Source organism: Prionailurus viverrinus, chromosome D1 (assembly GCF_022837055.1).
Source record: "Prionailurus viverrinus isolate Anna chromosome D1, UM_Priviv_1.0, whole genome shotgun sequence".
Taxonomy (NCBI): domain Eukaryota; kingdom Metazoa; phylum Chordata; class Mammalia; order Carnivora; family Felidae; genus Prionailurus; species Prionailurus viverrinus.
Window position 1 is genome coordinate 65,819,411 of NC_062570.1, and position 12,505 is coordinate 65,831,915.

Sequence of the window (12,505 nt, forward strand, 5' to 3'; positions counted from 1 at the left end):
GAGGATACAATTAAGGCCCACAGATGTGTATAAAACTCTCAGAAAAAGTATTTTTTCATTTTTTTGAGTTTTTATTTATTTATTTTTGAGAGGAAAGAGTGCAAGCAGGGGAGGGGCAGACAGAGAGGGGGACAGAGGATGTGAAGCGTGCTCCATATAGACAGCAAAGAGCCCGATGTGGGGCTTGAACTCATAAACCATGAGATCATGACCTGAGCCTGAAGACAGATGCTTAATCAACTGAACCACCCAGGTGCCCCAGAGAAACTACTTTTTTACCCCAAATTCCTACTTTTAAAAAATTGTTTTAATGTTCATTTATTCTTGAGAGAGAGAGCACACTCACACAAGTGGGGGAGGAGCAGAGAGAGGGAAACACAGAATCTGAAGCAGGCTCCAGGCTCCGAGCTATCAGCACAGAGCCCAACACAGGGCTTGAACTCACAAACCACAAGATCAGGACCTGAGCCAAAGTCAGACACTTAACTGACTGAGCCACCCAGGCACCCCAACCTGAAATTATTTAACAAGGTTAGACTTGTCGAGAAAATGAAAAAGAAGTATCTGTTAGAGCTTTGATCTTAAGAAATTTATGCATCACATACCTCAGTCCAAAATATGGCTGAAAGAACAACTTCAAATGATGCAAGTTTTAAAAATAAGACTAAATAACCAAAATCAACAATTTACTAAAATGATGAATAAAATGTTAAATGGGGAAAAGAGCAATTGTCAACAATAAGTTACCAGTAAAAATATACCAAAGTAAGCAACAGAGAAGGAGGGTGGGAGCAGTATCAGAACATGAAGATAAGTTAACAAATAATTTATATAATGTCTTTAACATGCAAGAAGAGGCATATCAACCAAATACAAAGTGTAGGTATTACATGGATCCCAATTCAAAAATCCAATTTAAGTAAAAGACACCTTTGAGACAATAGAGGACATTTAAATACAAGCTGGGTAACAGATGATATTGAGGAATTAGTTTACTTTTGTTAAATTTATTAAGAATTGCTATATGTTTTTCGAGGGCACCTAGGTGGCTCAGTCAGTTAAGTGTCTGACTTCGGCTCAGGTCATGATCTCACAGTTCCTGGGTTCAAGCTTCGCATAAGGTTCTGTGCAGACAGCTCAGAGCCTGGAGCCTACTTCAGATTCTGTGTCTCCCTCTCTCTCTGCCCTTCCCCTGCTCGTGAGCAGGCTGTCTCTCTCTATCTCAAAAATAAAAACAAACATTTAAAAAAAAAAAAAAGAAGGGCTGGGGCGCATGGGTGGCTCAGTTGGTTGAGCATCCGACTTAGGCTCAGGTCATGATCTCACATTTCGTAAGTTCTAGCTCCCCATCAGGCTCGCTGCTATCAGCCTGTCAGCACAAAGCCTGCTTTGGATCCTCTGTCCCCTCTCTCTGCCCCTCCCCTGCTTGCACTCTCCCAAAAACTAAATAAATATATTAAAAAAAAAGAAGGGCTATATATTTTCAAGTCCTTATCAATTAGATTTGCTTTCTGAAATATCATTGGGTAAAATAGCATAATCCAGAAATGAGGACAGATAGATAAAACAAAACTGGCAAAATGCTGATAATATTTGAAGCTGGATGAAGAAGTCATTATGGGAGTTCATTATGCAGTTCTTTGACTTTTGTGCATATTTGAAAATTAAAAGTTTTTAAAATTAGCATATTTATTGGGCATCTACTAAGTATCAGTCACTGCCTAGGTATGAGACACAAAGATAAAATGGCCCCAAGAAAGAAATACAATAAAGCAAGAGTTTTTAACCTAAGGTTCACCCTGGCAAATATCCATGACGAAGTCAAAGGTAGTGCTATTACTACTGTGCTTTATTGCCTATATTCATAATTAAAAGAAATATTAAATTTCAGTCTGGGATCAATGAAAATGATGATGTAATTTTTTCCTAGCCAAGCTGCAGACCCTCTGAATTCTATCCATGAACCTCCAAGAGTGACATCACTCTGCAAATATTCATTAAATACCTACAAGGCAGCAGTCACTGCTAAGCACTGGGGATGCAAAGGTGAGGAGAATACCATCTTTCAACTACACAAATTAAAACAGTGTGGCATTAACACCAAAAAAGACAGACAATGCAGTGGAACAAAAGTTTGTAACATACCTAAGTATATGTATAAATTTAACATATGATTAAAATTGGCAATTTCAAAACAGTGGCAAAAGAATGGATTCCTTAAAAAATGACATTAGGTCATTGGGAAAAAATTAAGTTAGCAGAGTAGTTGAGGACATGGGCTCTAGGGCTCAACTATCTGAACTTGACTCCTATCTTTGCAACTTACTAGCTGAGCAACCTTCAGCAAGTCAATTTACAGTGATACTAACAGTGCCTATAGCACAGGTTTGTTGAAAGTTTAAATGAGTCAGTATAAGTGAAGCAAGTGCCTAGCATATAATATGCACTCAAAAAATTAGCTATCATTAGTAGTATGATTTTGTAACAGAATAAGTTCCAGATTGAGTAAAGATTTAAATGCAAAAAATGACATTACAAAAGAAGTAGAAAAATATATAATGGATATTTATCTAATATTCCCTCAGGAAGATCATTCTAAGAATGACACCACAGGTAAAAAAATTATTTAAAAGACTAATAAATTTGGAGTGGCTGGGTGGCTCAGTCAGTTAAGCATTTGACTCTTCATTCCAGCTCAGGTCATGATCTCATGATTCATGAAATCAAGCCCTGCATCAGGCTCACAGCACAGAGCCTGCTTGGGATTCTCTTTTTCCCTCTTTCTCCGCCCTTCTTCCATGCATGCATGCATGCATGCTTGCATGCGTGCACTCTCTCTGCCTCTCTCTCTCTCAAAATAAATAAATAAACTTTAAACAATAATAAAAGACTAATACATTTCACTACATTAAATTATTTAAAATCTTTATATTTAGAAACAAATTAAAGTTAGATAAATGACAAACTGAGGGATATATATGTAGTATATATGACTTAATATTCTTTTTTCAACGTTTTTATTTATTTTGGGACAGAGAGAGACAGAGCATGAACGGGGGAGGGGCAGAGAGAGAGGGAGACACAGAATCGGAAACAGGCTCCAGGCTCTGAGCCATCAGCCCAGAGCCTGACGCGGGGCTCGAACTCCCGGACCGCGAGATCGTGACCTGGCTGAAGTCGGACGCTTAACCGACTGCGCCACCCAGGCGCCCCATTAATATTCTTAATATTAAAAACATTGATAAAATCAGTACAAATATAATACATGAACATATAAATCACATAAGAAATATAAATTATATAATATAAATTAAATGGTATTAAGCATATGAGAAAATACTCAACCTCAGTAGCAATCAAAGAGATGCAAATTAAAACAGTAATGCAAAACCATTTTTATCTTATCAGATTTACAAAATACCATTTTCCTTCTTTTTAGTTTCGCAGAGACAGCTGAAAACATGCACTCTTACCCTAGCAGAAGTGTACCCAGGGTAAAGACTTTTTGGAAAGTGATTTGGCTAAGTGTATCAAAAGTCCTTAAAAATGTTCATCTCTTTCATCTGCATCTACAAATGTATCCTCCAAAAATAATCAGGAAACTGCACTAAAATATAGGCATAAGGATGTTCAACAGTGTTTTTATAACAACAAAAAGTAGGGGGGGAACTAAATGTAAATAACAAAGCAGATATTTAGTATTTTGTGAATGAATGTCTATTTTGTGAATGAATGACAGTGTTGGTATATATTTTGGTATATATGTAAACAATGGTCATCTCTATATAATGGGTTTTGGGGTTTTTTTGTTGTTTCTGTTTTCTAATTTTTCTGGAGAAAATATGAATTACCTGTGTAAAACTGGGCGGGGGGGGGGGGAGGTGCCCCATCCATGGGCTCTTGAAAATGATAAGTAGAGGAGAAAGACATGTAAATAAGTAACCAACTATAATAATCATGCCTCCAGAGAACAGAGAAGGGCTTGATTCTGCCTAGAACTGAGTTTTTAAGGATGAATTTGCCAGGGAATGAAGTAGAAGGCCAAGAGAATATCAGGCACAAAAAAATGAAAGGGAAAAAGAGCCTATTGTGTTTGTACACTACATGCATGGCAGGAAGGGCAGGCTACGTGCAAAGGACCTGAAGTAAAAGCCAGATGACAAACATGTTTGAATGTCACATTAAGGGAGTTTAGAATTACTCTGTCAAAGATATAGAACAAGAAGAATCAATAAAGGGTTTTTATGATTCATTTACACAAAGATCAAGAAAAAGCAAAATGGAGATACACGAGTGGTTAGCAGTAGATACAAACTTCCAGTTACAAGACAAATAAGCACTATGCACGTAACATACATGATGACCATAGCTAACGCCGCTATATGACATACAGGAAAGCAGCTAAAAGAGTACATCCTAAGAGTTCTCATCATAAGGAGAAATTTTTTTCTTTATTCTGTCCTTCTTTCTTTTCTTTTTATTATATCTATACAAGATGAATGTTAGCTTAACCTACTGTGATAATCATTTCATGATACATGAAAATCAAATCATCATGTTGTACACCTTAGTTTTATGCAGTGATGTATAGCAATTATTTCTCAATAAAACTGTAAAAAAGAATTCTATTTTAAGTATTTGTAAAGATTTGAAAAGAAAAAAGGCAAAACAAATGGTAATAAAAGAGTGGTTAGGGGTAGGAATGCACATTCTACCTCAAAAGAGACATAAAGCTGGAAATGTTCTGTATCTTGATCTGAGAGTGGTTACATGGGTGACTACATATGCTGAAAGCCAGTAAGTTATATGTTTAATATTTGTGCACTTTACTGTATGTTACTCCTCATAAAAAAGGAAAGGGTTTTTAGAAAGGAACTATGATAATTAAACTATTTTAGAAAGATCACTCTTGGGAGCAGCCTGAGAGACTGACTGAAAAACATCCAGGGGCAGGCATTCTGAGACATTAAGGATGCATTCCACAAAAAAGATGGTCAAATCTTTAACTGAGTTGGAGGCAAGACAGTGAGGAGGACTTTTGGGAAATGTAACTGACAAGACTTCGAGTATGATTACTGAGAAAAAAGGAGAAATCAGAGATGACTCTGATATCAATAAAGGAGCTCATGAATACAGAAAAAAGACAGCTTTATAGAGATAGGTACTAAACTAAACAGGGAAATTTTGAGAGGCCTGCAGATCATCCAGCAGTCCAACAGCAATAATTATACACACTAAATTACATGCCAGGTCATCTAAGTACTTTACATATATTAATTCATTTGTCCTCACAAAGACCTTAGGAGGTAGGCACTATTTTTACCCCCATTTTACAGATGAGGAAACTGAAGCACGGAGAGGTTAAGTGACTTGTCCAAGATCACATATAATGAGTGGTATAAAAAGGATTTGAGGGGTACCAGGGTGGCTCAGTTAGTTAAGCATCCAACTCTTGATTTCGGTTCAGGTCATGATCTTATGGTTGGTCATGAGATGGAGCGCCAGTTCAGCACTAGGTGTGGAGCCTGCTTAAGATTCTCTCTCTCCCCTTCTCCCTTGGCCCCTCCCTCACTCATGCACTTGCATGCACGTGCTCTTTCTCACTCTCCCTTTCTCCCTCTCTTTTTGCCCCTCCCCACTTGCACTGTCTCTGTCTCTCTCAAAATAAATAAATAAGCAAAAAAAAAGGAAATAGTTGAAGCCCTGAAGATAGCTGAGATCCCACAGGAAGAGGGTACCAAAATTAAGAATAAAATATGCTTCTCAGTGTTGTTGCAGACATGAATAAAGCAGAGCAAACCCCAACAGACAATGTACAAACTGGCTCCAGATACCAAGCAAAGGAGGGGAAAACAACCTCACTCCAATTGGCAATTCAAAGCCTCGATGAAACACTCTTCTGCATCCATCTTCTTTTGCCTCTCTTCTGTTGAGCAGCTGCCTTTCCAAATGATGGGAAAATTTAGCATGATTGCCTCCCTCTCATTTGTGTCATTCACTCTAAAAAAACAAGGCAACATGCCCCTCCTGGCATCTCCACAAAGAGCCAGTGAAGCAGGCCAAAGTGAAGAGCCTGAGAAATACCGAATGCTGCATACTGTGTGTCCAACTGTAGGCAAAGCAACATTCAGAGGAAGGAGGAAAGTTCCCATGGAGAAGCCTCTTCTTTGAGATTACACAGACAGAAGAGATTCTCTGGGAAAGATTTCAAACTTTATTGAACGTTTCGTCAGAGAAGTGCTGCCCTTAATGGAACTTCCCCAATTTAATGCAAAGGAGCTAATTTTGATTTCTCTTAAATTTAAAGATAGGCGGGGCGCCTGGGTGGCACAGTCGGTTAAGCGTCCGACTTCAGCCAGGTCACGATCTCGCGGTCTGTGAGTTCGAGCCCCGCGTCAGGCTCTGGGCTGATGGCTCAGAGCCTGGAGCCTGCTTCCGATTCTGTGTCTCCCTCTCTCTCTGCCCCTCCCCCGTTCATGCTCTCTCTCTCTCTGTCCCAAAAATAAATAAAAGTTGAAAAAAAAAAATTAAAAAAAAAAATTTAAAGATAGGCTTGAAGAACAGTGGCAAGGGGGACAGGGGAGGACCTAGTGTGAGCAGAACAAGTGAAGAGGGATGCACTACTGCTGAAACCCCCTCCTCTTGGGCTAGGAATCCCAGGAAACTTAACAGCTGCCAGATCTACCTGGTATATTCCAGGTGACCAGTTGAGGACCCTCACTAATCCTTGTTCACCTTCAAAACTGCCTCAACATTCATCATATTGCCTCTTATATAGTAAACTTTCAATAAGTGACTGCAAGCGTAAGTTGAACAGTCTGAACTGAGGGTTTATGGACGAGCTATATAATGTTGGGGGCTAAACTGAATGTGAAATAGAACCAAATGTTAATATCTTACTAATAACATTTGATGCAGCATGATCAAAAGATTAAAGTTCCAATACTAAGCACAGTATTAGGTGTTTAACAGGTCCTGCTCAATAAGTATTTGTTGAATGTTAAATGCTCCAGGATTTTTTTGCAACTCAAACTCTCAGATCCAGTATGAGATATTATTTAAAGGTCTGTGTTCTCACTTACATGCTGACTTTTAAAGTTTTCCCTTAGAGATGGAAAAAGATTCCTGAGGATGGAAAAACTTTTAAAGTATCATACCCTGTGCCAATTCACTGGCTTGGTAAGGGTTGTATTAGTCTATTCTCATCAGTTCCAGTTGAAAACTTATGTGGACTACATGAGTAGGCCCGAGCTTCAACACAACCAATCCATCCAAAGCATTTGTGGGCCCAGAAGCCTGGTTCTTACTCCCACTGACCTCTTGTGTCCAAGGAGAAGGAAGGAAGGAAGGAAGGAAGGAAGGAAGGAAGGAAGGAAGGAAGGAAGAAAGAAATGGTGCCAGGCTGAGGACCCTGGATGCCTGACTCCCCAGCCACAATGCAGTACCTGTGACAGAGAGGTCCAGACTCTCTTTTGGAAGCTGCTCTCATTCACTGCCCATCTGTTCCTTCTGCCCCTGCCCATGCTCTCCACCATGATCTTCACATGGAGGACAGTGTTATCTTCTATCCCTACTTTACTAACCTGACCTGGGTTTCTTAAGAGGGATTACCATCGAGACACTAAAATTTCATTTACAACATATACAGAATTAAATAAAGTAAAATACTGGTTCTCCAGGCTTATTGCTCCCAAACTCTCTTAGAAATCAGGGTACACACCTTTTGTCAGAGAATTACATATCATCTTCAAAAAATACACAATTTCTAAAAACAAAAACAAAACAAACTAAAATGTTACTACTCCCCAAACTACACTGATATCTGGATTATTATAATGGCTTCCTAACTCCTACAAGGCTCCAACTTATTCTTCAATTATACTCCATTTTCTATATTACATTATTTGTCACCTTCACTGAAGAGAAAATACAGAACAATATTTAAAGTATTTTCACATGTCTCCCTGTCATTCCAAATTTAAACTCTTCAAGATAACATTCAAGATTCTCCAGGATCTGGGGCCTGGCTGGCTCAGTCAGTAGAGCCATGCAACTCTTGATCTCGGGATCATTACTTCAAGCCCCACACTGGGTGTAGAGATTACTTAAAAATAAAATATTAGGGGTGCCTGGATGGCTCAGTCAGTTAAGAGTCTGACTCTTGATTTCTGCTCAGGTCATGATCTCACGGTTCATGAGATCGGCCATTTCAGGCTCTGAGTGGAGCCTGCTTGAGAGTCCCTCTCTCCTCTCTCTCTGCCCCTTCCTTGCTCGCACACACACTCTCTCTCAAAATAAATAAACATTTAAAAAAAATAATCCTCCAGGATCTGGTCTTACACAGCTTCTACAGCCTACTATATCTCCCATGGATCTCTTTCATTAACTCGCTGATTCAATTAACATGGCCTAATTTCCAACCCAATTTCTATCCCACACAAGCCAACATCTTTTCTGCCTCTGAGCCTTTGCTCATGCTATTCCTAGTCACTTCCCACCCCTCAAAGCTCCTCCTTCATTCTGAAGGAAGCACTGTATAGAGGAAAGAGAACTGACCTAGGAATCAAAATACCTGGATTCCAGACATGGTTCTAACAAAACCATGTGTGCCTTTGGGCAAGTTCTTGTCTCTCTGGGCTCAGTTTCCCCATTTATAACCAAGAAGCTTGAACTAGATCATCTTAAGAGTCATTCCAGCTTTAAATAACAAAAACAACAACAAACCAACCAAACTCAATCTCGCCTTGAAAGCCTACAAGTCCTCCACAAATTTCTCTAAGGACTCCAGTTCACACTATTCTCTCCTTTCTCTGAACTCCTGTGTGTAATCCAAAATAAATCAAACTGTGCATTTGTTCAACTCAGATATTCTGAGCATTTTTTTGGCCAGATATTATGGTAAAGCCTTGGTAATAAATATAAAAGCAAGTAAGACCCAGACTTGTAGGTATCACCTGCATATCCTTTTCCCCTCTACTATTTTTATCCAAGTGAAGTCATGTTAAACATGAACATCAAATGCAAATGACACCACTTACTCATTTAACAAATATTTAAAGAAAACTTTCCACATACTGTTCTAAAAAGTAAGGATACCAGTAAACAGATGGACCAACTCCCTAATCCCACGATGTTTATTTTTTTGTGAAAGCAAACAGGAAAAACACACAAATACGTAATATAATTTTAGAAAGAAAAACAAAGGAAGGATTAAAGATTCACTCAGAGAAGTTTGCATAGGATGGTCAGGGACAGCCTCCTCGAGGAGATGCATTTGAGCTGACACCTAAATGAGGGAGGGTACAAACTAGCAATATTCAAGAAGAATATCCCAGGTACAAGGCAAAGGCTCTGAGACAGAAGAGATGGGGAGGACGGTGGACAGCAGGTGGGAAGACTAGAGGCTAGAGCACTTAAGGACTTGGGCAGTAAATTTGAACTCTAAATATGAGGGCTAAAGTAGAGGACACACATAATACTTTGGTTGCTATGTGGAGAAGAGACTATAAAGGGACAGCAGAAGAGCTGGGACCAGTTAGAGGCTATACAGAACCAGTTACAGGCTTGGCATTCAGTGTGTAACTGTCTAGGTTCACATCCTGGCTCTTCATCTTTTGAGCTGTGTGATCTCAAGAAAGTTCATTTCTCTGTATGCTCACTTATGGATAGGTCATGTAAATTTCAAAACAAAAATCAATGTAATGCACTATGCTTTTTCCTAAAGAAAAAAATCTTTAAGAAATGATGTGGATTATAAAATATTCTCAGTACCATTCCATCATCCAACCATCAGGCCCATCTGAGCAGACACAGTCACAACGGCCAAAGCAGTCACACTACCTGCCATTTTCCCTTCTGACTTTGTGTATACATTTTCTGACCCTCTTTCCTGGAAATTTGTCTGGGTGTAAAAGCCTCTCATACTGGCAACATGTCACACTCAGCACCCCTGCCCCCGATCCCCATAGCCCTAAAAATTTCTAGACACCAAAGCCAGAATATTTCTTAAGAAAAAAAACAAAACAGCATCACAGCCTAGGTAAAAAAGAGGGAAAGAATGGAAACAACCCAAATACATATCCAGAGAATCATCTAGGAGTGTCCTTCCCGTCAGTGTACAGAAGTCACAGTGCCTTCACCTAGTTACTATGAGGGTTCATAAAATAACCTCAAGTAGTAAACGTTTTCAATGGAATGGAGGTCTAAGTCAATGAGGGAAAAAAAGAGTTATAACTTTTTCATTTCTTTACTCGATTTCCACAGAACTACATGCTCTTCTGGTTTTCTTCCCTGTCCCATCCACCCATTTCCCTACACCCACAGCCCTAGTAACCTATCAGGGCCAGCTCTTCTCTTTTTGAAGATTTTATTTTTAAGTAATCTCTGCATCCAACATGGGGCTCAAACTCATAATCCCAAGATTAAGAGTCGCATGTTCCACCAACTAAGCCAGCCAGGCACCTCTTGATGCAGTTTCAACCAAGTCTGAGCCTCATACCCTGAGATCTACCCCTGGCCTCCCAGGGACCAATAACAGTGACAAATACATGGGAACTAAGTAGGCAACTTGTATGTGGGCAGGCACATGATATAGCTCTCAAATTGGCTTTCTTGCTTTTATCTAAATCAGGAATAAACAAAAACTGATAAATGTTATTTTACCAATACCTTTCAGCAAAGCTATTTCAAACTAATTCTAACCACTAAGCTACTCATGGGGATTTTTTAAATGGTCCATCTGAAATAAGACACAAAGTGGCCTCTGCCCATCTCCCATGACTCTACTATATCACTTGCTATATAAACGTTTTGGTCCTAAATACTATTCTAATTTAAGACAGTGACCTGTCAAAACACAGATATGGAAAAAAATAGCAAAACAAAACCTTGGAACCGATTTTTTTATTAATTTGACATTAAGGACTCAAATGAACACTTTGACCTTAAATCCCATTTTTCCATGCTTTCCCTAACCCTATAGAGCACTAAATATTCATCTGTAAGCTGGCTTTTCTTCATCTCTAGTACAGATTCTACTGTCCATTGAAAAACAAAAGCTTTGGCTTCCCTCCCATACTAGTAAAACATTTTAAGAGAATTTCCATTCCCCTTGGGTCCCAGTGTGAGAATCACTCTGGTCTGTGTAGAAGCCCTTTGGATCCAAGCACCTAGAATCTATCCTTGGCAAAACAGACCTTCAGGAAAACCCTCTCCAGGTAGTTCTCACTACCAACCACTGGGTATTTTCTACTGCAGTGGATATTATGCTAAGTGAAGTTCCTGGCAATAGAAAATGTAATCTAACACAACTGGTAGCAAAAATAATTAACCGGGCCCTGTTCACTCACTAGAAAATATACCCCACATGCTCAGCCTCCTTGTCAAGGGTCATCACAGCACCTAGAAGAGAGGGCAGAATGATATAAGCATGGCCACTTCCCAACAGCAGCATTCAAATCAAGAGATATCCAACACCCACATCCAAAAATAATTTCTAACTTTTTAGCTTTACCCATTCACTGATTCATCAAACACCTAATATGATGGTCACTAAAAAAAAAAAAAAAAAAAAAAAAAAAAAAAAAAAAAAAAAAAAAAAAAAAAAGTAGTAAGAGAACAAACAGATGCTTAAAAAGGACTAATCCAGTGCTTTTTCCACAGCAGATATTCAATAAATGGTGAACATAAGTAAGGGTGTATGAATGACAATAATACAGACCAGTGTCTAATAAAACATCCCAACACAAGGATACCTTGGTTAGAGGCACTTGCTACTCCACTCCAATTAGCCTTCAGAATAAAAAGAATAGGGAGAAGGGTAGGGGGAAAATCCACAAATACCTAGATTCAAACTTGTTCTTAGTTAAATTAACATCCAAGATCCCAATTTCACACCAAAGAAAGACAAAAAGCCACTAACATTTATACTTGTCTACTCAAAGTAGTTTCCAGAGCACTGACAATCAGGGTTCCCAACATATTCTAATCACTATGACCTTTATCACAAAATGTCCATTAAAAAGAGTTTTATTTCTTATGCTATTAACAAAGTGTTAAGTAGATTCTTTCTATCATATTTGCTTGGGTATCCTAAGTTCTGGTTTAAACAAATGATTCCCACACTTCTAGAAGGGCCTCAATTGGGATAGTCTGTTACTTTTAGAGTAATCTTATAAAGGCTGGATTCTTTTTAAGCTCTTAAAGGGGACTTAGGCAAAATTCTTTTGATATTTTTTTAGAAGATCATCTTCAGTATTTACATATGTTACACAATTATTCATGCCGATAGGAAGAAAAAGCACATTTTATTTCCAAAAGGCTCCCTTCACTGAAACCTGTAATTGCTTACATATCTGATATTGACTTCCTGCATAAAACAAAAAACAAAGCAACAAGTATAATCATGGGTCTAAAAAGAGAGTTGTATAAAGAAAAATACAGAGTGCTCAGCTTGTTTAGCCAGACAAAGAGAAAGAAAGGATGAGTCCAGAGGGGCAATCTGCAC

General features: G+C 38.7%; 1 protein-coding gene across 7 annotated transcripts in view; it reads right to left on the reverse strand.

Moving 5' to 3' along the window:
• Positions 1 to 12,505, reverse strand: part of DENND2B (DENN domain containing 2B) — a 180,614-nt gene that overhangs the window by 140,918 nt on the left and 27,191 nt on the right. Inside the window, exon 6 of one of the 7 annotated variants that reach the window (XM_047877909.1) lies at positions 11,349 to 11,400. The exons of the other annotated variants lie outside the window; for them this stretch is intronic. The gene's annotated coding sequence lies outside the window, so the exon portion shown is untranslated. The remainder of the gene's footprint in view (positions 1 to 11,348; positions 11,401 to 12,505) is intronic. 7 annotated transcript variants of the gene reach the window in all.